Genomic DNA, 27,416 nt, shown 5'->3' on the forward strand with positions numbered 1-27,416 from the left:
ATAGCCTACCAAGAGGTCGGTAGTTTGGGGATGTTTTGATACCTGGATCTCTGTGGGAAATCCTTGGTCATAGCCAAATTGCCTGGGGAATCGGTGAGGGTTGTATTGCTGAGCATGAAGGGTATTGCCTAGACATAGAGGAATGATGCTCTGTCAAAGTGAGACGAAGTACTCTGCTTGGGCCGTCCCCAGCTTATTGTTGTCGTTTGGTTCTTTATGATCTTCATACCAACCCTCATTTTTGAAATCGGAACAAGTAAATGGGCACCACTTCAAATATTCTTCCTTCCTCAATATGTTGTGTGCTCTTTTAAGGGTGAAGGTGGAAGCTTTTACACCTGATATGTAAGCCAAGCTTGGAATTTCTCGCAACCCATTTATATTTCTGATATGATCATCTGGCTTGTTGAGTCGAGAATAGGTTCCTTCAAAGTGTGCGTCGATCCAGCCATAAAAGAAATGACACGGTAAATAGACTGAGGTGTGGCGTGGCGTGGCAAGTCCTTTTACGACTGATGGGTCAAAATTATATGTTCTAGTAGAAACTGCAATTGCCCTGAGAATACCGACTTGTTTAAGCGCCTCTGATGACTTTTTTTATAACTTCAAATGCCCACTGTTCATAACCTACTGGATGGGAAGCATATTTGGGGAATGGAATTCGCCCGGTCCATAAAATAGTTGTGGGGTCGGCCTTGATCTGGTAACCAAGTGTATTTAAGTTGAGATTCGTCGTAACGGATTCGCATGGATTTAATAATATCACTTGGTTTTCCCCGTTCCTCTCGAAGCTTTTTGGTGTGAGTTTACCAAGGTCATGGAACGCCCTTGGTGTACTAGTCCATTCGTTGAAGTCGCTTCCATTGTACCAAATTGGCTTTCCTAACTTCTTAGACTTGATGGAGTAATGTCCCGGGATTGATAGTCCGTCGGGAGCATTACCACGATCATCGTATGGTCCATAAAGGGTTTCTTCCAATTTGTCTTTGGTGGTGGGAGCTATAAAAAAAACTTAAAAAGAGGGGAAGAGAAAATAATTAATGATAAATATTGGCTAAAAAAATTCGTTCCAAAAAAAGAAGGATTATTATTATTAAAAATAATAATAATAAAATAATTATTATTAAAAAAAGAGAGAAAAGAAAGGAGTTGTGATAACTCTCAGGGAAAGTTTGTATAATTAAAGCAAGCTACCCATAATTTTTTTAAAAAAAATATATAAAATAAAACAAAAAAAGAGGGACAGTTTTTATGGGAATATTCAAAAAGGGTGGCATGCTACTCATAGGATGAGTTAGCATATGGTCACAATTTTAAGAAAAAGAAGACAAGGAGAAGGTATGGTCCTATGCATAGAGCTATTTAGGAGTTTTGTTGCATAAAAAAAAGAGAAGAAAGAGAAGGAAATTCTATAAAAGAAAATATAATGAAGCTAAATATGGAGATAGAATTTTGGTTGGAAGAGAGAAGAAGAAGAAGAGAAAAAGCCTCAGAATTATGCAAGGCAAAAAATCATCATTCAATAAAAAAAAAAAGGGGAAGATTATTACCTTAAGTGGGTTAAGAGCTTTTGGAAGTTTAAAAACACTTGTACCTTCCTCCCTCAACTATTGTGTGTGAGGAAGCTACAAGGGGGGCACTTGTTTATATAGAAACTTTTCATTTCTAATCCCGTTAGGAACTTGCCATTCTACTTCGAATTAAAATAAAAGAAAAGGATAAATAAAAAGAATGATGATGATGAATTATATTCTCCTACTTCAAATAGAAGTAAAAAAGAAGGGAGAGAAGGGGCATTATCCTATTCCAAATAAAAGTAGTGGGTGAATAAAAATTAATAATGATATAAAAAAGAAGTGGTGAGAATATATATATATATATTAAAAATGTCGTTTGAAATAAAAAATAATAATAAAAAAATGGAGGGAAAATTCAAGAATAAAAAAATAAAAAAAATAATAAAAAATAAAAAAATAATAAAATGTTTATGAAAAAAATAATAATAAAATGTATAAAAATATATAAAAAAAAGGGAGGAGATTGTAGATAAGGTCAGAAATTTTGAATTCAAAATTTTAAAAAAAAATCTTCCCGGGAGTTGAAGATTCTTCGGGGAGATGATGAGGATTTCTGCGGGACAGAAGAGAGAAGGAAAAAAACAAGAGGGAGAGACTGAAGAAAATAGAGAGAAAGGGAGACGAAGAAGAAGAAGAAGAAGAAGGAAGGAGACTGGGAAAAGAAATAAGAAGAGAGACTAAAAAAATAAAAAAAGAGAAGGAGAAAGAAGAAGTCGGAGCTCAATCATAAGGTAGATCATCAGTAAAAGCTACACCATGCATGCATAGATTATGATAGATCCCATAAACTATAGTATTCCATGTCTCCATATTTATTCAATAAATTAAATTGTTGTCTATGCACATAGGTTTAGGTTTGATAAGCCAAAAGCCATAATGCCCTGCATGTGTTGTGCTGTACATTCATTTGTTTTTATGCTTGTCTTTTGTCCTTATTCTATCAATTCATGCATACACTGATTAGAAAAAAAATAGAAAAATAAAAAAATAGAAAAAAAAACTCATGTATGTTCATACTGCATGCATTTAAAGAAAGACATATGCATGGACATGCATTAGCATGTATTTCTTTCTTCTCTCTCGTTCTTGCTCTCTCTCTCTCTAAAAAAATATATAATTTTTTCCATGCATTTAAAGAAAAGAAACCATGCACGCACATGCATCCGGAGCATGTATTTCCTTCTTCTTTCTCCCGTGCTTGTTAACCCGAGCTCCCTCAATCTCTCTTTCCCCCGCTCCTTTTTGGCGCCGAAATGCAAACCCTCTGCATAGCACCGCCCGATAGTCTCCGCCTATCCCAGGTCCCGGCTCCGGTGAATAGACATCCTATGCTCCGCCGCCCCCCAAACTCCTTCTCTAGTGATCCGCACATCGATTGCTGTGGCGTTGGCGCCGAAGCGGGAAACGGATCCGAAAAAGTTGGTTGTGTTCACGGGGCTGGGACTCGTCTCTGTCTTTGGCAACGACGTGGATCTCTGCTACAGTCGGCTGTTAGCGGGGGAAAGCGGGAGCAGACTAATTGATTGTGGTGATGTGACTAAGTTTCCGATGAGGCTTGCCGGACAGATCTGAGGGTTCTTGTCGGAGGGTTACATCGACAGGAAGAATGATCAGAGGTTGCATGATCGCCTCCGGTACCGCCTTGTTAGTGGGAAGAAGGTGCTTGTGAACACCGGGCTTGCTCTGTGAACACCGGAGCTTGAGAAGGTTGACAAGGTTCGGGTAGGTGTGCTTGTCGGGTTAGGCATGGGTGGTCTCACAGTGTTATTTCCAATGGAGTTCAAGTTCCCATAGAGAAAGGCTGCAGAAACACGACTCCATTCTTCATTCCCTATGCAATAACAAATATGGGTTCTGTGTTACTTGCCATGGATATTGGTTTTATGGGAGTGCAATCTATTCGATTTCAGATGCTTGTGCTACCTCTAAACTATTGTTTCTATGCCGTTGCCAACCACATCCGTAGAGGCGAGGCTAATATAATGATTGTTGATGGTACCGAAGCTGCTATTATTCCAATTGGGATTGGAAGTTTTGTTGCTTGTAGGGCTCTGTCTCAGAGAAATAATGGTCCTAAAACCACATCGAGGCAAGGTGCCGGTGTTCTAGTTATTGAAAAGCTTGGAATATGCAATGAAACGGGATGCACCAATTATAGCCGAGTACCTGGGTGGTGTTGTGAACTGTGATGCATATCATACAACTGATCAGAGAGCCGATAAACTTGGTGTTTCGAGTTGCATTTAAAGCATTCTTGAGGATGCTGAAGTGACACTGGAGGAGGTTAACCATATAAACGCCAATGCGACCTCCACACTTGTTGGTGACCTAACTAAGATGAGGGTGCTGGGACGAAGGTCACTGTATTTAGAAGACATAAAGATGTTTGGTTGGAGTTTTGGCACCATTGCTTTCATATTTTGACTCTCTGATGCTTGTTCTTGGGCGTTTGGGAGAAAGGATAGTTAACACTCGCCAAGAGTTCTTGTCTATGGAATAGAACATGTAACATTGTGTTGTTATCTGCTCAAGTTGTAAGACCATGTCAGCGGTATTGATACGAATGAATCTCCAATGGAGGAGGGAAAAAAATAGAAAAAAAAAATGAAGGATGAGTTAAAAAAATGAATGAGAAAAAAAATGAAGAAGGATGGAAAAATGAAAAAAGGATGAGTCAAAAAGGAGGAAAGGAAAAAGGATAGTAAAAAAAAAAGAGAGAAGAGATGAAAAGTGAAAAAAAAAGAGAGAAGGAAAAATTGAAGGAAGGTAAAAAAAATGAATGATGGATGAATTCATTGGGGGTATTTGGTAATTTTTTCTTTGCAGGACCTCCTCTTGAAATTTTCATAAAAAACAATTTCTCTCATTCCACCTTGAAGTCTTGACTTTCTTGGGGTAATGAGGAATTTTCAGAAATTTCTCTCATTCCACCTTGAAGTCTTGGCTTTCTTGGGGTAACGAGGAGTTTTCTGAAATTTCTCTCATTCCACCTTGAAGTCTTTGTTTTCTTGGGGTAACGAGAAATTTTCTAAGAAATTTCTCTCATTCCACCTTGAAGTCTTGACTTTCTTTTGATAACGAGAAATTTTTCTGATTTCCCTCATTCCACCTTTAAGTCTTGACTTTCTTGGGGTAACGAGAAATTTTCTATGAAATTTCTCATTCCACCTTGAAATCTTGACTTTCTTGGGGTAACGAGAAATTTTTCTGATTTCTCTCATTCCACCTTGAAGTCTTGACTTTCTTGGGTAACGAGAAATTTTCATGAATTTCACTCATTCCACCTTGAAGTCTTGACACTCTTGGGGTAAAGAGAAATTTTTCCATCAAATCCTCTCTTCAATCTCACTTTGAGGTCTTTGACACTCATTAGAATAAAAGGAAAATGTGGAATGAAAAGAAGAGTAAAAAAATTTCTTGTAGTGGAAGGAAGAGTAAAAAAAGAGAAAGAAGAAATGAAGAATTCACAAAAAGTTTTCTTGTCAACACTCATAAAAAAGGGAAGAGTTGACGCTCGTTGGAGTGAAGAGAGGTAGAAAAAAAAATCTTTTCTTGAAATGACAGGAAGAGTAAAAAATGAAAATTTCACTAAAAAAAGAAAAAAATAATAATGATGAATTAAAGAAAAGAAAAAAAATGAATGAAAATTTTCACCAAAAAGTCTCTCGTCAACATTCATTGAAAAAGTTAAGATTTTCTTGAAACCCATTATGAGGTCTCTTTAAAAAAAAAGAATTTGAAATCCATTTTAAAAGCAAGTCAAAATTGTCAAGTTAATGACCTAACCATGTTGAAGGTCACGACTTAAAAAAAAAAAAAAATCCAATGGTCAAGGCTCAAAAGCATTGAAGAGTTAAGAACTAAATACCTCATGCAAGCGACAAATGCAACTCTAAAGTTTCAAGACACAAAGAAGTTAAAGACGTGAGGATTTTCACAAGTCAAGGAGCTGGAGATTTTACAAGCACAAAGAGCCAAAGTCTTCAGCGATAAAAGAAGCAAAAGTGACCAAGTAGGCAACTCGTAAATGTAGAGTGGCCGCAGCTTGAACTGAGAGATGTGTCAAGACATAAACTCACATAAAAATAAAAAAGAAATCGAAGAGGGCCACATCCACAGAGCCAAAAGGGGCGTCCAACATACTTTTAGTGAAGGAGCTAAGAACAGCAGCCAAGCAAAAAAAAAAAGTTTGAAGAGCATGATGGAAATAGTTATTTCTAAAAAAAATCTCTTGTTAAGCTCTCTTAGAGAATAACTCTCTTACTTTTGTATTCTTGTCTACGATCATGTGTTCACATGCATCTTTGAAATTAATAAAAAAAATTATTATGTTTACTCAGTTAATTCTCATTCACACTTGTTTCTTAATCGGAGGTTCCGATGACATTGTCTGGGGTAATTAATATTAGGGGCTTGCCCCTAATAGGAGTCATAAACCCGCAATCATCTGAAATATAAAAAAAATTGATTTGTGATCCATGGTTTTTAACTGGTCTAATCCTAATCAAAGGCTGGGTGAAAAGAAAGGAGTTCACAATGTAATAATATAGAACCGTTGGATTGAAATCTAACAATCTGCAGCAACGTTCATAGATTATAAATATAGTAATGTGTATAGAGGATCGAAGCGCTCTCATCATTATCTCTACTTTTCATACTCCAATCCAAAATAGGATAGGCACTAACAGATAAGATATTTACTCAAAAATTTGAGTTTGATTAGGATAATAACCATGATATAAGTCTATTTAAATAAAGTATCCCCTTAGTATTTTCAAGAGTCTTCGGTTTGTTTAACGTAATTATTCCATTTTGATTTTATTTTATTTATCCTTAATCTTCCTTTATTATTATTATCATTATAGTCTATGATGTTTCTCCTGCCATGGCAAATTCATGAATTTGTCTTATAATATGCCAAAATTGTCAATTTTATGTTTTTGCTTGCACAGTGTATTTGAGTTTTTCCTTATTTGGTGAGCAGCTTGTTGATTGTTCCCTTTCCTTTTTTTATTAATTAATATTTATTTGCTTGCAATACCTCTCATCTTTTACTTGTGAATTGCAGACCCTTAATCTGAGGGTAGCGTGCCTTTTACTACAAAAACTTCCATGTAATTTTTTTATATATATTTTTATTATTATTTGTTTTTAGGTAGAATTGCCAAAAAAAAGCCCCCAAACTTTGCCATATTGCAAAAAAAAACCCCATAGTTTTGCAATCCCCAAAAATCCCTTCCTTTTACACTCCATGATTTTCAAACCCCCAAAGTACATAACGGCATTAAACGGAGTGTTTTTTAAATTTTATGGACGAAAATGCCCTTGCACGGGAAGTCGTGGCTGCACCCATTTCGGGCGGTGTGAGAGGAAGTGGGTGGGTTTTTTCTTAAGACTACGACTACTTGTCTTCTCTCAACTCGCGTCTCCGACCCATTTGTATTCTCTCAACTCGCGTCTCGACTCTTCCCTTTCCACGGCGTCTCGAAGGAGAAGTCCGCGCAAGTATTCGGCATTTCATCACTTTGCGATCTAATGTATTGATTATAGTTTTTTTGTTAACTATTACATTACGAAAAGATATTTTTCGGTTTTGTTTTTGTGATTTTTGTTTTTTTCTTGGAAGACATTGAAAGCTGCATAGGGGATTTATCAATCTGGGGTTTTTGTTAGTCTCGAGGGAGATCTCTCTGCTATGGTTTTTGTTTTGTTTTACATTTTCGTCTGTGTACACGATCGAAATGGTTTTTTGACTGTTGTGATTTGTGTAATGTTTATAATCTACGTTTACCCTTTCAGTTGATATGGTTGCAGTTGTAAAAATGAGGTCTCCGTTTAAATAATGAGTTTTTACCGTTTAAGTTTTGTTGTCTCCGTTTAACTATTTGTATCTCTGTTTAATAATATAGGTCTCTGTTTAACAAATGATATCAATGTTTAAGAATTGAGAGTTTACCGTTTAACAACTTATATTTCCCACTGAAGAATGCCCGCTGAAGCATTCGGCATTTCATCAGCTCCCAGTCTAAGGTATTGAAACTCTCTATTTAAAATAACAAAGTCTCTATTTAAAAGAACAAAGTTTCTGTTTAAAATACCGTTTAAGTATCAGTTTCTCCCTTTAACTTGATGTTTCTCTGTTTAACATTTTCTTATTGTATTATATCAACTTAATTACAATGTAATGTACGTAAAATACAAATCTCTGATAAAAATAGAATGTGCACTTAAGACAATACAATACAACATTCATTTTCTTATTCAATATCAACTTACTTAAAATACAAATCTCTGATAATATTCATTCCCTTTAACTTTATTTTGCTCTGTTTAAATTTCATTTTCTTAGTTTAACATTTTCTTATAAAGTATCAATGTAATTACAATAAAATATACTTAAAATACAAATCTCTGATAAAAATACATTTAATACAATACAATACAACATTCATTTTATTATTAAATATCAGCATAATTACAATGACCTTTACTTAAAATACAAATCTCTGATAAAAATAGAATGTAAGACAATACAAAAACTCTCTGTTTAAGCTTCAAACTCTCTGTTTAACGGACGACGTAACCATAACGGACCTCGGAATCGTCCAAGTATACCTTTGAATAGGGTGTCCACAACACTCGCTCCAGTCAGACCACATTTTTTTACAGATCAAGTTCTTTTTAAAGGATATGTTATGAACCTTCTTCTGGTAATCATCCGCAATCAACTTGTAAGTGAAACCTTTTTTTCTTGACCCAAGTCGAAACGCACTTCCGTCATTGCTTACCCGTAGAGCAAGAAGGCGAGCATTTCGCCTTGGGCAAGAAAAAGAAAGTTTTCACCTACAGGTTGTTTACGGATGACAAGAGGAAAACAATCATGACACATCCTGTAAAAAGTTTATGATCTAAAAAATGTGGTTTGAATGGAGCGAATGTCGTGAACAACAAATGTTCGACTCGACATGATGACCATCACACAAGAAGAAGAGGAAGAGGAAGAGGAGTGGTTGCGCCAGTAGAGTATGTTCAACGAAATGGTTCTTCCTTCCCATTTATACTGCGAAATCCAACAGCCTGCTGCCGCTTCGGCTTCCGATTTTTATGTGCGACGGGAGTGGAAACGCTTGGGTAACCGAGCGTGCATTAATTACGCTTGGGGAACCGCTGGCATCATTGCGTTGTATATTTTAAGCGGATAAAAATATAGTTTAAACGATAAAAAAACAAATTTAAATAGAGAAGCCAATATTTAAACGGTAACAGATGTATTTAAATATAAAGTTCAATATTTAAACAATACTAAGAAGTATATACACAATGCCTACTCGGCAACAGATTCATTGCACGATCTGCGATTGTGACCGGAAGCGTGGCAATGGCTACAACGCAACTCACCGTCCTCGGACGCTTACGACTCGAACCTCTTTCGTCTAGGACGCCCAGGTTGCCTTCTCATCACAGGCATCGGTCTCGTTGTCGACAACACCGAAGGTGACGTGGAAAAAACCGTTATTTCCAGTAGGATACGATGCCACATCATCGGTCTCCTTGTCGATGACACTGTATTTGACGTGAGAAGTTAAACAATAAGTTAATAAGTTAAACGGAGATAATATTGTTTAAATGGAAACTTGATAAATTTAAACATAGACATGGATAATTAAACAATAATTAGCTTCTACAACTATATAAACATAAGCGAGAAGAAACTTACAACGAAAGCGAACTCGTTTTCGGTGAGGATACGATGCCACATCATCTGCTCCCCAACAACAAGATTAACAACAGTACATTTGAAGATGGAGTGCACGTGGCGCATGAGACAAACCGTTTTATGTCCATCGGGTGTGATAAACTTCACCCTGACACGGAAATATCGAGACCCCATCGCGCACATATTTCAGCTAACACTCATTCCCAAGAAGTCAGCGACGTGAACATTAGCACTAGACCCTCCCCGTTGTATCTAGCAATAGCACAAAAACTCTCCATAATTTAATCGGAAGAGCTAAAATTAAGTACACCAAATGAGAAGAAGAAAAAGAAGAACAAGAAAAAGAACAAAAACAAGAACAAGAAGAACAAGATATGAGCCTTCTAAACTTTGTTTGAGAAAAAGCAAGCAGGAGGCAAACAAAATTGGAAAACTATGCATAAAGTTCGGACATGATATGATTGGGCGCCATTTTTCCCTCCTTTTGCAAGGGCAAAAAAGGAATTTCATATCATGGACCCACTTCAATTTACCGGCGGGGGGTTAAAGAGAATGTAAAATATAACGGAGGGCTGTCCGGGGTGTGTAAAAGTTGGAGGGGGTTTTTGGGAAGTTTTGAAAATGACGAGGGGTGAACAGTAATTTTCCCTTGTTTTCATATCCATGCCATTGCATATTGTTATGTTGCTTTTCCATTCTTCCTTTTCTAATTATTTTCTTTTTATCTTATATTTTTTCATTTTTGTATTTTTGGTTTTTATTTTTTGCGTAAATACTCCCAATATATATGTATATAAATATAAGTATATAATTCTCCCTTTTTCTTGATTTATTCTTTTTTTTTAGAAATACTTTTAGAATTTATTTATCCGAATATATTTATTAGTAGTACCTTCTTATTTATTTATTTTTATAATTTTTTTCTAGTATTTATCAATGAGTTTACAATAACGGGTAAGCTAATAGAATCTCTTTATAGGCCATATGACATGATAAAGTTCTAGATAGGCTACCAATTTTGTGATATTATGCCATCAATTGCAGAAGCTTTGGATGGTTAATTCAATACCATGGAAATGACTTCAACAAGTTAACCACTAAACTAATTGTGTTTTATGATCTTTGTATGCTCACACCAACTAGCTTTTAGATGATAGGACATAATTTAGTAATATTATTGAACCCATACGAATCATTTGCAACAAATCTTGGTCTAGACCTAGTTGTTAGATATATTTTGATCCCATAGTCATTATATCAATTCAAGGAGTTTCATTTTATAAATATAAAATCTACTCTGTTGACTATGAAAAATGGATTTTTGATTTTTGATTTTTTTTTTAAAGAAGAACTTCTCAACCAAGAAGCTAAATTTATTAAAACATAGAAAGGTTACAAACAAAAGATCTGAAACAAAGCTGGGAAGGAAGAAGAACAGAAATAAAACAATCAAAAGAAAAAGTAACCATAACTAGTGAATGATTGCATAATCCATCAGGGAAGGTATCGGCAGTAAAGGAATAAGTTGAGATGTCGATGGCGAAATCCCAGAGTGGCTAGATTGACAGCAGATCTGATCTAGGGAAGAGGAATGATTTTGATGCTTGATCTTTGACACATGTCCAGGAGAAAATTTAGATTGTTGATTTGGTGATGAAATCGCCAAGAAAGCATGGGAGCGGGTCGTTGAAGAATGTCTAGAGCGCCATGATGAGAGCAAAGGATACGTTTGATTTTGATGCAATGTTCAAGAGCTGTCTACAAAGCAACTTCAATGGCAAAAATCACGTCAGAAGAATTATCACTCATAGGCTGCGAAAAGCATCATGCGAGGGAAACATAGTTGTTAGCATTGGTGATGAAAAAACCGATGGATCTCACTTGAAGGGCATGATTGGGTGCAACATGAGTGAGAAGGAAAGGACCATCAGCACATGAATAATTAAATTGAATGAATCTTTTGCCAATGGGATCAATGAGGCTGTTGGTGAATTCTCTGGTGTGAGCAATGGCCTTGATGACAGTTGTCACACCTACCCCCTTTCCCGAGGTAAATGTGGCACCCATCAGTTAAGAAATCCATTTTAACTGGAAAACCGACACCCTGGAAACAACAAATGAGACTTACAGAAATATGATTAACAACTCTACACAGCTACAAGTTCAAATATATGGATACAATGAGCACAATTACTGCAACATGCGTGTACAACCGCTACACAATCACGACACCAACGATGAGAGAAAAATGGATCCATCGTAACCCTCCTAAGAGCGACAGCTGGCTTCGCCCCCTCATCACAATCCAAAATAACATAAATCGCAAATTCAGTATAAAACAATACTCAACACTCACCCAGCATAATATGGTCTAGAAAACTCTCTAAACTTTCGCCGTGGGCGCGGCTAGGTTCAGAGCCGTCAAAGAACTCATGTCCTTGACTTTGACCCATCGGTTCACCGGTCGGTGACCCCGGCTACGCGATGAATATCCAGTCAGGGATCGACACTCCCACCTAAGCTGGCCCTCGTAGTAATCAGCCGGTCTACCACGGCACCTCAACAGGCTGGCCATGGCGACCGCCTACTGTAGTAGGGTCACCATACAAACTCAACAATCATACATCTCACAACGAGGAGTCCATAACCAGGACAAAAATCAATATTCAAAATATTTGCCATTTCCCTATAGAAATGATAAACACAAGGGTATCCAAAGCTTTTAATATAAATCAATGCACAATTTGCGAATCACATAACAATCCGAAATTACTCGCCGTTGAACAATAATGCTTTCAAGTATGAAATAAACACAAATAACTCATTTCAAATCCAATAAAGTCTCAATGCCAGTGTAATAACCAATAAAACTTTACTCAAGCAATGTAGAATAATCATAGGCATTCTCTTTGAAGAATTACGCATAATTTAATTGTCAAAACCAGATATACTAGTATGATTGCTCTGGCATACTGCAAATAAATATAAGTAATCTTTAACAATATAAAACATTAAGGAATGTAAAATGAAATAATTAAACAATTATTTCCAAATAATAGCCACTACCAACTCACCTTGTCTCCCTTGGGTTTCTAGCTAGACCTGGAACTCCTTCTCAAGCCTGAACAACACCTAACAGGAGAACAGAATAAAATGAATACACTCTAATTACGAAATTGAACCCAAAAGAAAATACAAGAAACAAATAATTGACTCTCTAATTGGGCCCATTCACTCCAACATGTTAAAAACCCGACATTGCATAATCAAACTGGTCTCCAATTGCACTCAAACCAACTCAATTTAAGCTAAACCCTCCTAAACCAACCTGATCCAATCTCAATTCCACTGAACCAAGTTCAATTGTTATACAAAGCAATGTTATCAAAACCGGCCCGGACATCGACCCGGTCTAGGCTTCGGGTCTCGGGTCAACTGGTTCAACCGCCGGGTCATTCGGGTCAATGCCGGGTTAATAAAATTATTTTTAAATATTATTTTTAAAATTATAAATTAGTTTTTAATTCTATAATAATATATAACATTTATTTATTATTTGTTATCAAATAAATAATTTGAAGGGATAAAAATAAATTGTAAAAATACATGACAAGCATAAAAGTTAAAACCGATACATAATAAAATTTCAAAATTCAAGCTCTACATGACATAACAGACTCAACCTAATATCAAACTCATTCAAATATTCCATACATAACAAAACACAACACAATATCATTTGAATCCATAGTGAAATTTCAAATTTAATCAAACCAACTCAATCCAATACATAACAAAAGTTACAAAAATTAAAGGATGAAAATGTCATTTTATAAACAAGCATTAACCCGCCCGGGTCATTGAAACCCGGCCGGGTCACCGGGTTTGGCCGGGTCACACCGGGTCACACCGAGTTGATTACATGTCCGGTCTAATTAGAGACCCGGACCGGTTTAGTCATCGGGTCACCGGGTCGACCGGTCGAACCGCCGGGCTGGTCCGGGTTTGATAACACTGATACAAAGTCTCTTGAACCAGCTTGGTTCAACTGAACCCAATTCTCCTTGAATTGGTTCACCACAACGTCATTAGCCCAAAATCTCAACCAAGTCCAAATCAACCTCAACCAACTTAACCTAGCCAAAACAATTCAAGTCCAACCACAATTCATCTTGATTTGATCAAACCTATACAAAATCAATTCAATTAAACCCAATCACAACAACTCTCATCCAACCCAACTTCAAATTCAACCTAATCAATTAAACCAACCACTTAATTTCCAACCAACTTAACTTTATTTGATCAAACCAACTCAACCAAACCAATTTAACTCAACCAACACACTTCTAATCATTTTCCTCACCATCTCAATCATTATCATTACTTAACCATCATTACCATCAACTTAACCACCATCATCATCAACTTAATCACCCAAACAAAACCCTAATCTCTGTGCTACAGTAATGATACAATAAAAACCCGAGAATTCCTTCTTCATTCCATACAAAATCCCACTCCAAATACAAATATTTTCCACATAAAATCATCTAATATCCATCCTTCATCCTCTCCATCAACCTTTCTCCCAAACCATCATCTTCTTCATCAACAAACCACACACATATATACATCTCTTCTTCTTTATTAACCAACCATACATACAAATAAACATCTTCTTCACCAACATCTTCTTCTCCATCACACATGCAAACATACAAACCTACACCCATACATTTCAAACAAAATTATTTAAAACCCTTACCAATCAAGCACCAAGTTCCTTCTTCTCTCAAACCTCCAAGTCCCTTCTTCTTCTTCTTCTTCTTCTTCTTTCATTAGTTTGAAGCCCTTGATGAAGATGAAGAAGAAGAGAGCTTCATCTTCTCTCGGGTTACTGAAGCAGATGAAGAAGATGAAGAAAAAACCACATAAACTTGAAGATCTCCAACATTATCTCTTTATTTAAAAGTCTGACGAAATTCACAGTCAGTCCCTAAAAATAAAATTCCTTATAAAAAGGCCCCTGAAAAGCCACAAATGGTCCCTGAATCAAAAACTAATATTGCAAAAAGGTCCTCATAAACTGTCCAACGGTCCCTGGATTATAATAAATTATTTCTAAAAGATCCCTACCGCCTTACCTTACAGTCCTTGGTTTTCAGAAACATTTCATGTCAATCCTTTGCCATTACTTTTGAATCCAAAATCTTCTAGAGCTTTCACACTTAGGTTCTTACTCTTTCTACTTGGGGTTCCTCAACAAAATTGCTCTACAGATAAAAAATCTTATTGCAACTATGATATTATCCTGAATATAATTTCGTACAGGTATCCACAGAGTCAGGGTATTACAACAGTAATATCAAGATTCGGTCAAATATTTTTAAAGGCAAAATTACAGCGACAAAGCCAAATGAGCCAAGCTCCGGCAGCAATGAGCGCTAGAATATTTGCAAAATTACGAAAAGCAATGATCCACTCGCCAGTGGGAAAATCATCTTGTTTGTTCCGATGTTGATTTGGTTCCAAACATACTGTGCACTGGCACAACTATTGAATAAATGGTTGATAGTTTCACAGTGAAGGCCACAGAAGATGCAGGGTCGATCAGGACCTAGATTCAAATTATAAAGAAATGCAAAAGTGGAGAGACGACCTTTAAGGAACAACCAAATAAAGTGCTTCACTCGCGGGGCAACAGGGATTTTCCATAACAGATTCCAGCCGATCCAATTGTCACAGAAAGAAGATTGCTTGTTAAAATGATGATAAATAACTGGGGAAATTTTATGGCAAATGGGCTTAGGCAACCAAATCCAATTATTACTAGAATCAAGTTCATCAGTGATTAAATTGGAAGTGACAATTTCATATGAATCACCGAAAAACCTAGTTAATGCATTAAGATCCCAGTGATCGCCCGAGACCAAATCATAAATAGTAGTTTGAGTTAAATCAACATTCATATTAATGTACGTGGGTTTAAGGACAACTGGAATGTCAAAAATCCAAGTATCCCAAAGAAAGGATGTTAATTCAGGATTCACAGAGTTAATTTTTACAAATGAATGCTTAATAAAAAGCGGCCGAGTAACATAAACCTCTAAAAACCCTGAGAACATTTAGCAGGGATGTCATCATGCCAAAAGTTAATCTTCCCATATTTAACTTTTAAAATATCAACCCATATCGAATTATCATTGTTCAAATATTTGAAGATGTGCTTGGGCATTAACGAGTGTTTAGCAAGAGAAAGATCTTTGATACCCAAGCCTCCCTCAGACTTACCTGTTAATAAAGAATTTCAGCTCATGTTATGGATGCCCTTTCCATTGCCATTTTTACTCAAGAAGAATTTTCTAACAACTTTAGAGATTTCAGAGAGAATAGTATTAGGAAGTGGGTAGACTGAAAGGGTATAAACTGGGATAGACAAGAGAGTGGAGTAAATAAAAACCTGTTTAGCAGCATAAGAGAGGTGAAAATTAGTCCATTTGGAAGTGATGCATTTAATTTTATCCACCATGGACAGGAAGACATGAACATTAAGACGTTTAGGAGAAATTAAGACTCCAAGGTACTTAAAGGGGAAAGAAGCATGGCTGAGATTTAAAATAGAACAGATACTTTTAATAACATGTTTGTTAAACCAAGAAGGGAATAGAATTTGAGATTTAAAATAATTAGGACACTGTCCTGTTACCTTGGAATAAAAAGACATGCAATGTTGAATGTTCCTGGCAACTCTACGATAGGCATGAGAGACGAGGATGAGATCGTCAGCATACATGAGATGATTGAAGTTATGATTTAATTTGGGTTCAAAACCAGGAATCAAGTTATTTTGTAAACTAAAATTGAGAATAGAAGTGAGGACTTGAGATACTAAAATGAAGAGATAGGAGGAGATGGGATCTCCTTGCCGAACACCACAGGAAGACCTAAACCAAGGAGTTGATGTTCTGTTAATCAAAAGCGAGAAAGAGCTAGCCCGAAGGCAGGATTTATTCCAGGAAATCCAGGTTGGATGAAAATTCATCTTAGAGAGAATGGCAAGAATTGCACTCCAGTCTAAAGTATCGTATGCTTTAGCAATATCGAACTTAATAATCATCCTAGGTGGGCTTATTGTATTGCTTTGGATAGAATGGGCGACCTCTTGCATGGTAATAATATTATCAAAAGAACACTGGCCAGTCACGAAGCCTACTTGTTCAGAACCAATAAGATATGGGATGACCTTTTTTAACCGATTGGCGAGAATTTTAGAAATGATTTTAAAGCACACATTGCACATGGAAATCGATCTAAAATCAGAAACTAGTTTCGGGTTGTCATTTCTAGGAATTAAAACAATGTAAGTTTTGCCCCAAGAAACTGGCATAGATGAGTTTTTAAAAAAGTGAAGAACAGTATTAAAAAGATGATCTCCGATGATGGACCAAAAATTCCTATAAAATTCGACATTAAAACCATCAGGTCTAGGGGACATACCTGAAGGAAGATCAGAAAGAGCGCAGTAAACTTCTTCCTTAGTAACATCCTGGATGACATTGATATTGTTTGAATCAGAGAGACGTGGTAAGTCAGGAGCTAAAGCTTCTGCAATGTTTAAAGTGACATTCGAAGGAGCATTCCACAGGTTATGAAAAAAATTGAAGACCGCCTGATCAATATCAGCAGGGTCACTGTAAATGTTGCCATTAAGGTCTTCAATCTGAGAAATAAAATTATTATGCGAGCGCATACGAGACATGGCATGAAAAAAAATGAGTATTTCTATCACCGTCTTTAATCCAAAGGAATCTAGCCCTCTGAGCCCACTTGATGTTACACTGACGCTGCAGAGCTGAGAGCTTAGCGTAGTGATCCAGCAAGACACTTTGAGAATTAGAGTTAAGATCGGGAAAGTTCAAGGCGTTGATACGATTCTCCTTGTTTATCGAGTTAGTCTCAAGATTGTTGATACCGAGAGAGGTGCAAGAGTTGTGTTTAGAGCGAGAGTGGAAAGAAGATGAGTGAATGCATGCATGGGATTACCGTGAGGTGTGAAATTCCAGGCATCCGAAACCGCATTGTGACAACCCAAAAAATCAAGCCAAAAATTTTCAAATCTAAAAATACTTTTCTACGATTAGGGTAAGTATTAACAGTGAGAAAAAGGGGAGAGTTATCTAATAAGGAACGATTAGGATGTTTAAGAGTGTAGGATCTAAAGATATCGTTCCACTTAAAGTTCACTAAGCAATGATCAAGTCTTGCCCAGCGACGAGTGTGGACTCCTTTTTTTCTCACCCGGCCTTTGATTAGGGTTAGACCGGTTAAAATAAATGCATCACAAATCAAATTTAATTTTTTATGACTTCAAGAGATTATGGGCTCATGACTTCCATTAGGGGCAAGCTCTTAATGTTAATTACCCTGGACATTTTCGCAGGAACCTCCGATTAAGAAATAAGTGCGAAAAGAAAACAATTTGTGACAATTAATTTCGTTCATTTCAATAAATATGAATTCATAGATTCCATTGAAAATACAAGAAATTTGAAATCATCTGAACTTATGAACTTGTGTATCGAACTTGTGTCGAGACATTTTTACATTTTTGAATTTGATTTGTATTTTACGCTCGGATTCTTTATGTTGATGAATCATGAACTTGATTTTTGACTTTCCATGTCTTGCTTTTACGCTTGTGAAACTTTCTTCAAGTCTTGACCTATAAAACTCTTCGGGTCCCTCGACTTATGATGTCTCTGAGAGCGCTGAGGTTTAATTGTCGAGTTTGTATTTTGACTTTTTGAACTCTTTCGGGTCTTTGACTTCGATGTCTTGAGATCACCTGGGTTCAATTGTCGATTTGTATTTTGACATGAACTCTTTCGGGTGCTTTTCGACTCGATGTCTTGAGTTTGATTTTTGTATATCCATATATATGTTATATATGAGCATAACCATTACGTGTATCTCATCCACCACATTACATGCCTTGTTGCCTTATTGAAATATATATATCTCATTATTGAATATTTTTCAAAGTGTGGTTTTATTTATCCAAAGGGATTGAGACAATAAATATGAGGAGCATATAATTTATTTAGATTTGAGGGTAATATGATGAATAGTTTGGATCAAGGGATAGGATTAAAAGGCTGAGATTTCATCATCAAGCAACATGTCGTAAGTTCGAGGGCATGATAAATAGTTCAAGTTTGATCAGAGGGCTGAGATTTCATCATCAGGAAACATTGTCTTAAGTTCGAGGCATGATAAATAATTCAAATTTGATCGGAGGGTTGAGATTTCATCATCAAGCAACATGTCGTAAGTTCGAGGCATGATAAATAGTTCAAGTTTGATCGGAGGGCTGAGATTTCATCATCAAGCAACATTGTTGTAAATCCGAGGCATGATAAATAGTTCAAGTTTGATCGGAGGGCTGAGATTTCATCATCAGGAAACATTGTCTTAAGTTCGAGGGCAACTAGAGCAATGAATGGGATATTATATAAAGGTATGATCAAGGGTCCAGATTTTATCATCAAGCAACATTATCTTAAGTTCTGAAGTTAAAATGAGATGAACGACTCAGATCTGTTGTAATGAATTTGCTTGATTGTCCTTCAACTTGATCTCTTTGAGATTAATGTCAGTATATAATTAGGAGAGCATTGTAGTTGCATGACCATTGGATTCTTTATTTATTATTATTATTATTTTTAATGCACGTTAGAACGCATGTTGACCAAAACATGGTTCTCATTCTCTCTCTCCTTTCATTCTCTTCGTCAGCTACACCGTCACCATGCAAACTTCGCCAGGCTTGTACCATCATTATCAAAATGACTGGATATTTTGCAGCATTAAACTTCTACTAAGCTAATATATTAAGCTTTCATTAGGACCTTCTTTTGAAGGATAAACACATCTAAATCTAATGATGCCTCTTGGAGATATTGATCAAGTCCTCATCGTACATCAAGCAAGGTGATACGAGTGGAATGTATATATATATATATTATGATATATATTTTGAGAAATCATGGGCTTTCATTATTTCACACATTCAAATAACACATGCTGACAACTGGGAAGCATTTTATTTCATTATTTATCATTTGATTAGAATATCCAATGGTTCACTGCCATCATTTTGTTCCATGAGAATAAAATGTCAAACTACTCAAAGAACAACCAATATAAGCATATTTTAACTTGCATGGTGTGAATATATTCATGTCTCATCCACATGATTATCTTATCTGTATATATATTTATCTAACATGCAGAGCCAGATGATTACATGTGTCATGCATGGAAGGGTTTAGTCATAGTTGAGTATTCATACAAGATGTCATACATATAGTGGAGTTTGGATAGCCTAATTAGGCACCATTCACTGTATGATAATTAACTTCATTGACGTTTCCTCTTAATTTGAATATATATATATATATATATATATACATAGATCTTGATTCCGAACTTTATATTTATCATTGCTTGATTAGTTCACAAGAATAAATCTGAGCGTAAGGTTGGTGCATATTACTGCTGCTCCCTTGCATGCACGTCATTATATATATATATATATAATCTTCTTTATTAACAACATCATCACAACCTTTTTTAATCAAAACTCTACTTGCATGCATGGTTACAATGGATGCAATTACACCAACTTCAAAACAAAGGCAGAATGCTGGGCCATCTTTCCTTCATCATAGTACGGATCGTCATTAATTAGCAGTGGATCTATGCTTCCCAACTTGTCTTATTCCCTCAGTTGGTGTTTAGGCTAATTAATCAGAAACCTCTGCAGCAGTTGATCCACTTAGACATGGGCCCTTGACCATCCTCGTACCATTTTTGTCATCATTACAAATGGCAACACATTTTGGCTTGACATATGGTGTAGGGACTTTAGTCATCACCTTATCTTGGCCATAGCTAGGTTGTCTCACTGGTTGCCCTCATAGCCATTAGTATCTAACATATATTTATCACTTGAAAATCTTGGACAAGAACGTGTTGGAATATTTGATGGAATATTGAATCTTATTCTATTGGTAATTTGATGCTAATTTTAGTACAAATAAGTTCAACATATTAAATCTTATTCTATTGGTAATTTGATGCTAATTTTGTCGCCAACATCCAAAACTAATGATGGAATATTTCCATTGCAAGGTTTCATAAGGAAATTTCCGTTGCTATATTTCCATTGCTATTCATTTAAATTCCGTTGCTACTATTTAACATTCCGTCAGTAATTTAACACAAATAACTTGAACATATTAAATCTTACTCCGTCGGTAATCCGGCACGACTTCCGTCGCCAAAATATACAAATAACAACGGAATATGTTCGTTGCAAGAGTATCGCAACGGAAGTTCCCGGCAAATTTTACGCGGGCAAATTTTAGCAACTGAATAACAACGGAACATATTCCGTCGCTCATATTCCGTTGCTATGTCTTCAAATTCTGTTGGTAAGTTAAAAGAAATAAATTGAATGGATGAAGTTTTATTCCGTTGGTAATCCGATGCTAATTCTGTCACCAAAGTCCACAAATAGCTACGGAAATAGTTCCGTAACAATTTTTCCGTTGCATATTCCTGGATTTCTTGTAGTGATTATGACAGGCGTAAGTTCCTGCAAAGTGATTAAACCAAATTATAAAAAAAATGGTACGATAGAAAAACTGGGACACTATATGATCCTTGTGAATGAAAACCATCGCATCTATATTAGTGCAAATGCATGCCAATATTGCAGGGGCTAAAGCTATTATCGTTCCTCTAATTAATTTGGTGTCCATTATGAAGGTCTCTAGGTGAATGAGGAACTTTTTATATGGCGATGAAAGGACGCAATTATACGAATAGAAAGGCAGTAAGTCTAGTAATTCTAGACTCCTTTAAAATATTAGGGATGGGATGAGCATCATTGTCTGAAAGTTTCTTTTTCCATGCAAGTTCCTAAAGAAGTCTGTCCATTGAAAGTTGTTGATTTTATTAGGATCCAATGACTACATATCCTTTTCTTTATTAAAGTAAGAAAAGAAGTGATAATGATGTCGAAAATAAAACAAAATCATATATATATATATATATATATAGGAGGAGAATTTTCAAAATAAAAAAATGGGCAAAGAAAAGAAGAATCTTGGAAAAAATTAAAATAATAAGATATAAAAAAGCAAATATAAAATAACATTAAAAAAGAGTTGAAATCAAAACATAGATCCCTGCCCCCCTAATTCTTTTTTATCCCTTTCTCTTTGATGTAATTTTGTCATTTCTATTTGTTTATTATTATATATTGTGTCTTTTATGGATGGGTGCCAAACTAGTAACCATTTGGGGCTTTTAATAATTTTTCCTGGATAGAATTTTGTTGTAGCTGTAAACTTAGTTTGCTTTCTATGAATTTTGAGTTTACTCATACTGCATGATTGTTTGGAAGTTTGATTTTGTTCTCTTATTTTTTAAAGTTGCTTCTAAAACCCTTGATGTCTTACTATCTTAGCACATCATTCCCTTTAATTTGAAGAGCATTTAGTAACAACAACAATCATTTGGTGTGTGTAATTGGCATATATATATATATATATATCTATATATAAGTTGATATTGTTTCAGAATGCAAGTTCACACACAAATATATATTGTTTTTCAATCAATTGATTTTGTTTTTTTGTCGAATTGCCATTGTCGAATTGTCATTGTGTTGGCATGTGAGTCATCATTTTCCAAAGGTAGTCCAAGTGTAGATTTTTGAGTGATTAGGGCCATATAAAAATTGAGGTCTAATTTAATTAAGATTGATTAAGGTTAGAGTTTCATTAATTAAAATATTTATTTGAAGAAGGGGATTGTTTAAGCTAACCCTTTTTGAGTCTATTTTCTTTACTACTCTCCTGAAATCTTGATGCAAACACACTATTAATTTTTAAGGGGATTTTGATTAGGGATAAAAGTGTGAGGCTAAGGAAATATTTTGAAAGGAATTAGCCCACACAATACAACGTGTGCAAGTGTTCTTACAAAATTAAAAATCTTGATAGTTTAATTTTCTTTGACTTAAAATTTTAGATATTATTAAATTTAAAAATATAAAAATATAAAAATTTTCACGAGAAATTATCCCGCTACAATACAAAGTGGAAGTGTTCTTAAAAATTAAAATCTTGATAGTTTATTATTATTTTTTTTTTACTTAAATGTATTTTATTACATTTTAAAAAATATGCAGCAAAATTTAAAATATTGTTAAATTTAAAAATGTAAAAAACTTTTCTCCTTCGGGGCTAATTATCAACTTAAATATATATATATATATCATTAAAAACAGTCAAAATTTAAATAAAATATTTAAAAAAAACGGGGAGGACATGGGGTACGTTTTTTTTAGCTAATTATTTTTCTACTTCGCTTTATTTTTTTTTATTTTTTATTTTTTTGCATAATATTGGGATCTTTGTTTTGATTTCAAATTTCTTTTTCTTTTCTTTTTTGAACAACTCTTTTTTTGAATGTTGTTTTATTATTTTTTTGAACGTGAATATATATATATATAGATATTTGATATTTTATTAGTTTTTATCTTTTTTTTTATTTTTCCATTTGTTTAGAAGTCTTCATATATATATATATATATATATATATAGTTTTATTTTATTTTCACAACATTATCTTCCCTTTTCTTACTCCAATCCAAATAGGTTATGCTTTTAGATTAGATAAACATTACTCAAAAATTTGATTTTGATTAAAATAACAATCATGATATAAGTTTATATAAACAAAGTACCCCCTCAAATACTTTCAAGAGTCTTTGGTTTGTTCAAGATTATTATTCTATTTTAAATTTATTTACTTACTCCAACTCTTCTTTTATTATTATTATCTTTCTAATGTTTCTCCTGCCATTGCAAATTCATGAATTTATCTTCTAATATGCGAAGGTTGTTGATGCGGACCTGATTGATGAGCTAGCTTGCGCCTACCTGGACAAGTGGGATGCGATGACCTAGGCGGGGTCATTTTCGTAATTTTTTTCCTAAAGAGGTAATTTTGGTGATCAGAGGACCCCATTAGATGGAAAACAGGTCAACAAGCAGCAAACTCGTGAGTCACACTCTTTTTCGGCCAAATTCCATCATTTGGGCCTCGAAAACAGCAATTTTGTCGTTTATGGAAAGATTTCCGCTATCGATATCTTGGGCTGAAAATCTCTGATTGAGATGCCGTTTTTGGCATTCGCTATGTTTGGTTTTTTAATTTTTATTCTATGGTGTCAATCGCGAATTTTCTATTTTTGGAAAATTTTCGATTTATTTCTCCTTTAGTGTTTCTTGTTGGTCTATTTATTTGTAAGCCTTTGGGCTATGAAGGCAGCTTGAATTTGAAATAAAATTGATATGTTTTTTCCTCTAAATTCCTGGGTATTCTTAGACTAAACAGGATTTAGGTTTCCTTTTCGTTGTTGACTTAGGTATTCATAGACTAAACAAGTCCTCAACTATATCCCGCTGCGTCAGTTGTCAATTTTTTTTTGCTTGCACAATGTAATTAGTTTGTCCTTTTCCTTCATACCATTTATCTATACTCTATTAATTTCATCCCCTAATATTCTTATTAAGCAACACGTGGTGCATTCTTACGAAGAGATGTGGTGTCCTGCAAGAACACTCTAATTGTTTTTTCCCTTATACAACCTAGCACTCTTTTCTCTATCTCTAATTTCCCATCTCCAAACCCTAATCTTCATTTCTCTCTCTCTCTCAATAATTCTACGGATGAAGATGATGCCGCCGCAACCTTTAGATGCCGATCTACAATCCCACCCCCGAACGATGCCGACACTTTCACAATCGGGTGCCTTGTCCGTATCTCCTCACGCCCTCCTCCCAAACCACTCGCAGTCTCCGCCTCTACCTCCACCGCCCCTCCGTCTCCTTTGCCAACCCAACCCTCTTCTCTGACTCCATCTGCACCGTCTGCTTACTGCTCGCCCCCTCGACGGACGCCACCCTCACTCTCCGCTCCTTCGCCCACTACATTCTTTCCTTCAACCTTGCCTCCTCACCTGTTCACCAAATCCTTGACGCCTGCAGCCTTCATGGCACCATCACCACTACGAGCTCCCTCTTCTTCGCCCGCCTCCGCGACCGCCCCCAACGGGAACATCAACATCCCCCTCACCGTCATAGCTGTGGGGATGTCTAAGTGGCTTGATATCTATAGTGGGGTTATGATGGTCCAGATTCTTCTCAATTAGTTCTCGAACATACCTTGCGACCGCCAACCCCTCTCTGCCATCAGGGATCTGTGTGATCCATACCTTGATATCTCTCAATTAGTTTGATACTTTGGATGTGAGCCCACTTCTTGCTTTCTCCATCTTTGGACGCAGGGGTCTAAACAGCAATAGCGGCGAGATGTACGAGATGTACTGAGGAGGCTAAGTTTTAATAGATATCATAATTAAAATTAAATAATATTGGTTTTAAGTCAAAGTATCTCAAGTGGTTAATCCAAATTCCAAATATATGATTTGTTGTTTTAATTCACATTTATTCTATAGGTATACAATTATGGAGAAAATACTATAAAGTAAGGTATTATTTTTCTTCATTATTTTTTTAAATTTTGATTCAAATTTAAAGTTTTTTTGTTTTCAAATTATTTTTTGTTTTGTTTACAGGGGTAGGATATTAAAAAAAAATAGCTAAAAAAAATTATTTTTCTTTCATTTTTGTTTATTTGTTCTTTCTCATTAAATTTTGATTCAATATTTGATTTTATTTGTTTTATTTTTATTGATCTGTACTAGATGGAGAGAAAAAAATTACAAAGACCATTTTTTCATTTGAAAATCTTTTTGTTTGAATTTTGATTTAAGATTTGAGTTTGTTGGATTTTGTTTTTTGTTTTTTGATGCTGAGGAGAAGATTAAAAATTTGCTGAGAGAGTGTAAGTTTGTGTGAAGAATGAAGATGGTGCAAAAGATGGAGGCCACCAACTTCTTAAATTGTATGTAGAGGAGTTTCTTCTAGAGTCTCTGAAAATTTCCGGCCCACTCCATTTCCTGTACTGCCATTTTTTTTCATTTTTATTATATTTTTTTCCTTTAAATTTCTATTCAATATTTTATTTTGTTTGTTTTATATTTTTTTTTTATAGTTATTAGATTGAAGAGGAAAAGATTGCAAAGACCATTTTTCTTTCATTAAAATATCTTTTATTTGAATTTTGATTATTATTATTATTATTTACTTTTTCTACTTTTAGATGCAGAGGAGAAGAATGATAAAACTAATGAGAGTTTTTATTTGTTTAGTTTTATTTGTTGTCCCTTGAGATGTTTTTTTCAATGTAATAGTAAGATTTTTTCTTTTTTGATATACTTTTTCATATTTTTATTAATTGATGATCTATTTAATTTTTCTTTTTGTTTTTAATAATCATCACTTCAAATATGCATAAAAAATAATCATACATGAAATTAATGAATGGAAAATTTATTTTATTAAAAAAGATCTTGAAAAGGAAATCCATTCCTACTCCTATTTATGAGTTTAGTGCTTTTTATAATTTATTTTAGAATTACAAAATTATATTATTTATAGAACCTTAGAATTTCTCAGATTTGTTTTTAATTTTGATTGTGTTAAAAAATTATTTATTTTTCCATATTTTTAAATTATAATTCATTTTTTGTGTTAATAAAAGCTAATTCTCTTTTAGCAACTTAAATAATATTTTTGTTTTATAATGTGTACCGATATCAAAGATAAATGTAATTTTAAAATTAAATTTTTTTTGTTGTGTTTCATAATAATTTAATACAAAATTTCAAATTTGGATATGTTGAAAATTAATAAACAATAAATAGAAAAAAAATTTTATTATTAACGGCAAAACATAAATCATCCACAATTACTCACATATTAATTTTATTTTATAATCTCGATGTGGTTTCTTGAATAAATTAAAATATTTTAAACAAACTCGGTGTTCAGATAATTTCATAATGATACTATTTCTAAATAATAACAAAGCTTTTCTTATATTTTTTTAATAGCCACTTAAAAAATGTTTAAAATTTTTGACTAATACTTCTAACATGATTAAACATTAACACTTCAAACATGATTCAAGTGAGAAAGTTTTTTTTAATTAATTAATTATCATGGGTATTTTTTATTTACCTCAAGAATATATAGTAATCGATTAATTATATTTGTCTATGTAACTAAATTATTTTGTAAACATAATAATTCATTTTATTATTAAATCATATATATATATATATATATATATTTTATTTTGTATTCATTAAATAATTTTTAAAACAAATTTAAAAAGTTATTTAATCAAAGATAAATGTAATTTTAAAAATATTAAAATGATATATTTTTTTCTAATGTGTACTGATATCAAAGATAAAAGTAATTTTAAAAATATTAAATTTTTATTTAATAATAATTAAAAACAAATTTTCAAATTTGGATATGGTGAATATGAATAAACAATAAATACAAAAATCACATGTGCTTATCCATAACTACTCACATATTAATTTTAGTTTATAATTTCAATATAGTTCCTAAAATAAATTAAAATAATTTTAAAAAACTCGGCGTTGAAATAATTTGATAATGATACTAATTCTAAATAACAACAAAGAGTTTCTTATTTGTTTTTAATTGCCACTTAAAAAATGTTTTAAATTTTTTTCACTAACACTGCAAACATGATTAATCATTAACACTTCAAACATGATTCCAATGAGAAAGTTTTTTGCACTAATTAATTTTCTTGATACGTTTTATTTACCTCAAGAATATATAGTAACCAATTAATTATATTTGTCTATGTAACTAAATTATTTTGTAAACATAATACATTTTATTATTAAATCATATATAATTTTGATTTTTTTTATTGATTAAATAATTTTTAAAATAAGTTTTAAAATTATTTAATCAAAGATAAATATAATTTTTAAAATATTACAATAATATGTTTTATAATATTTACTAATATCAAAGATAAACGTAATTTTAAAAATATTAAAAATTTTTTTTTATTTCATAATAATTAAA

The 27,416-nt window shown here is 34.0% G+C and overlaps 1 pseudogene; it reads left to right on the forward strand.

Moving 5' to 3' along the window:
* Window positions 1–1,301: 1,301 nt before the first annotated feature.
* On the forward strand, window positions 1,302–4,001 carry LOC120265072 (annotated as a pseudogene).
* Window positions 4,002–27,416: the final 23,415 nt, after the last annotated feature.

Source organism: Dioscorea cayenensis, chromosome 7 (assembly GCF_009730915.1).
Source record: "Dioscorea cayenensis subsp. rotundata cultivar TDr96_F1 chromosome 7, TDr96_F1_v2_PseudoChromosome.rev07_lg8_w22 25.fasta, whole genome shotgun sequence".
NCBI lineage: Eukaryota > Viridiplantae > Streptophyta > Magnoliopsida > Dioscoreales > Dioscoreaceae > Dioscorea > Dioscorea cayenensis.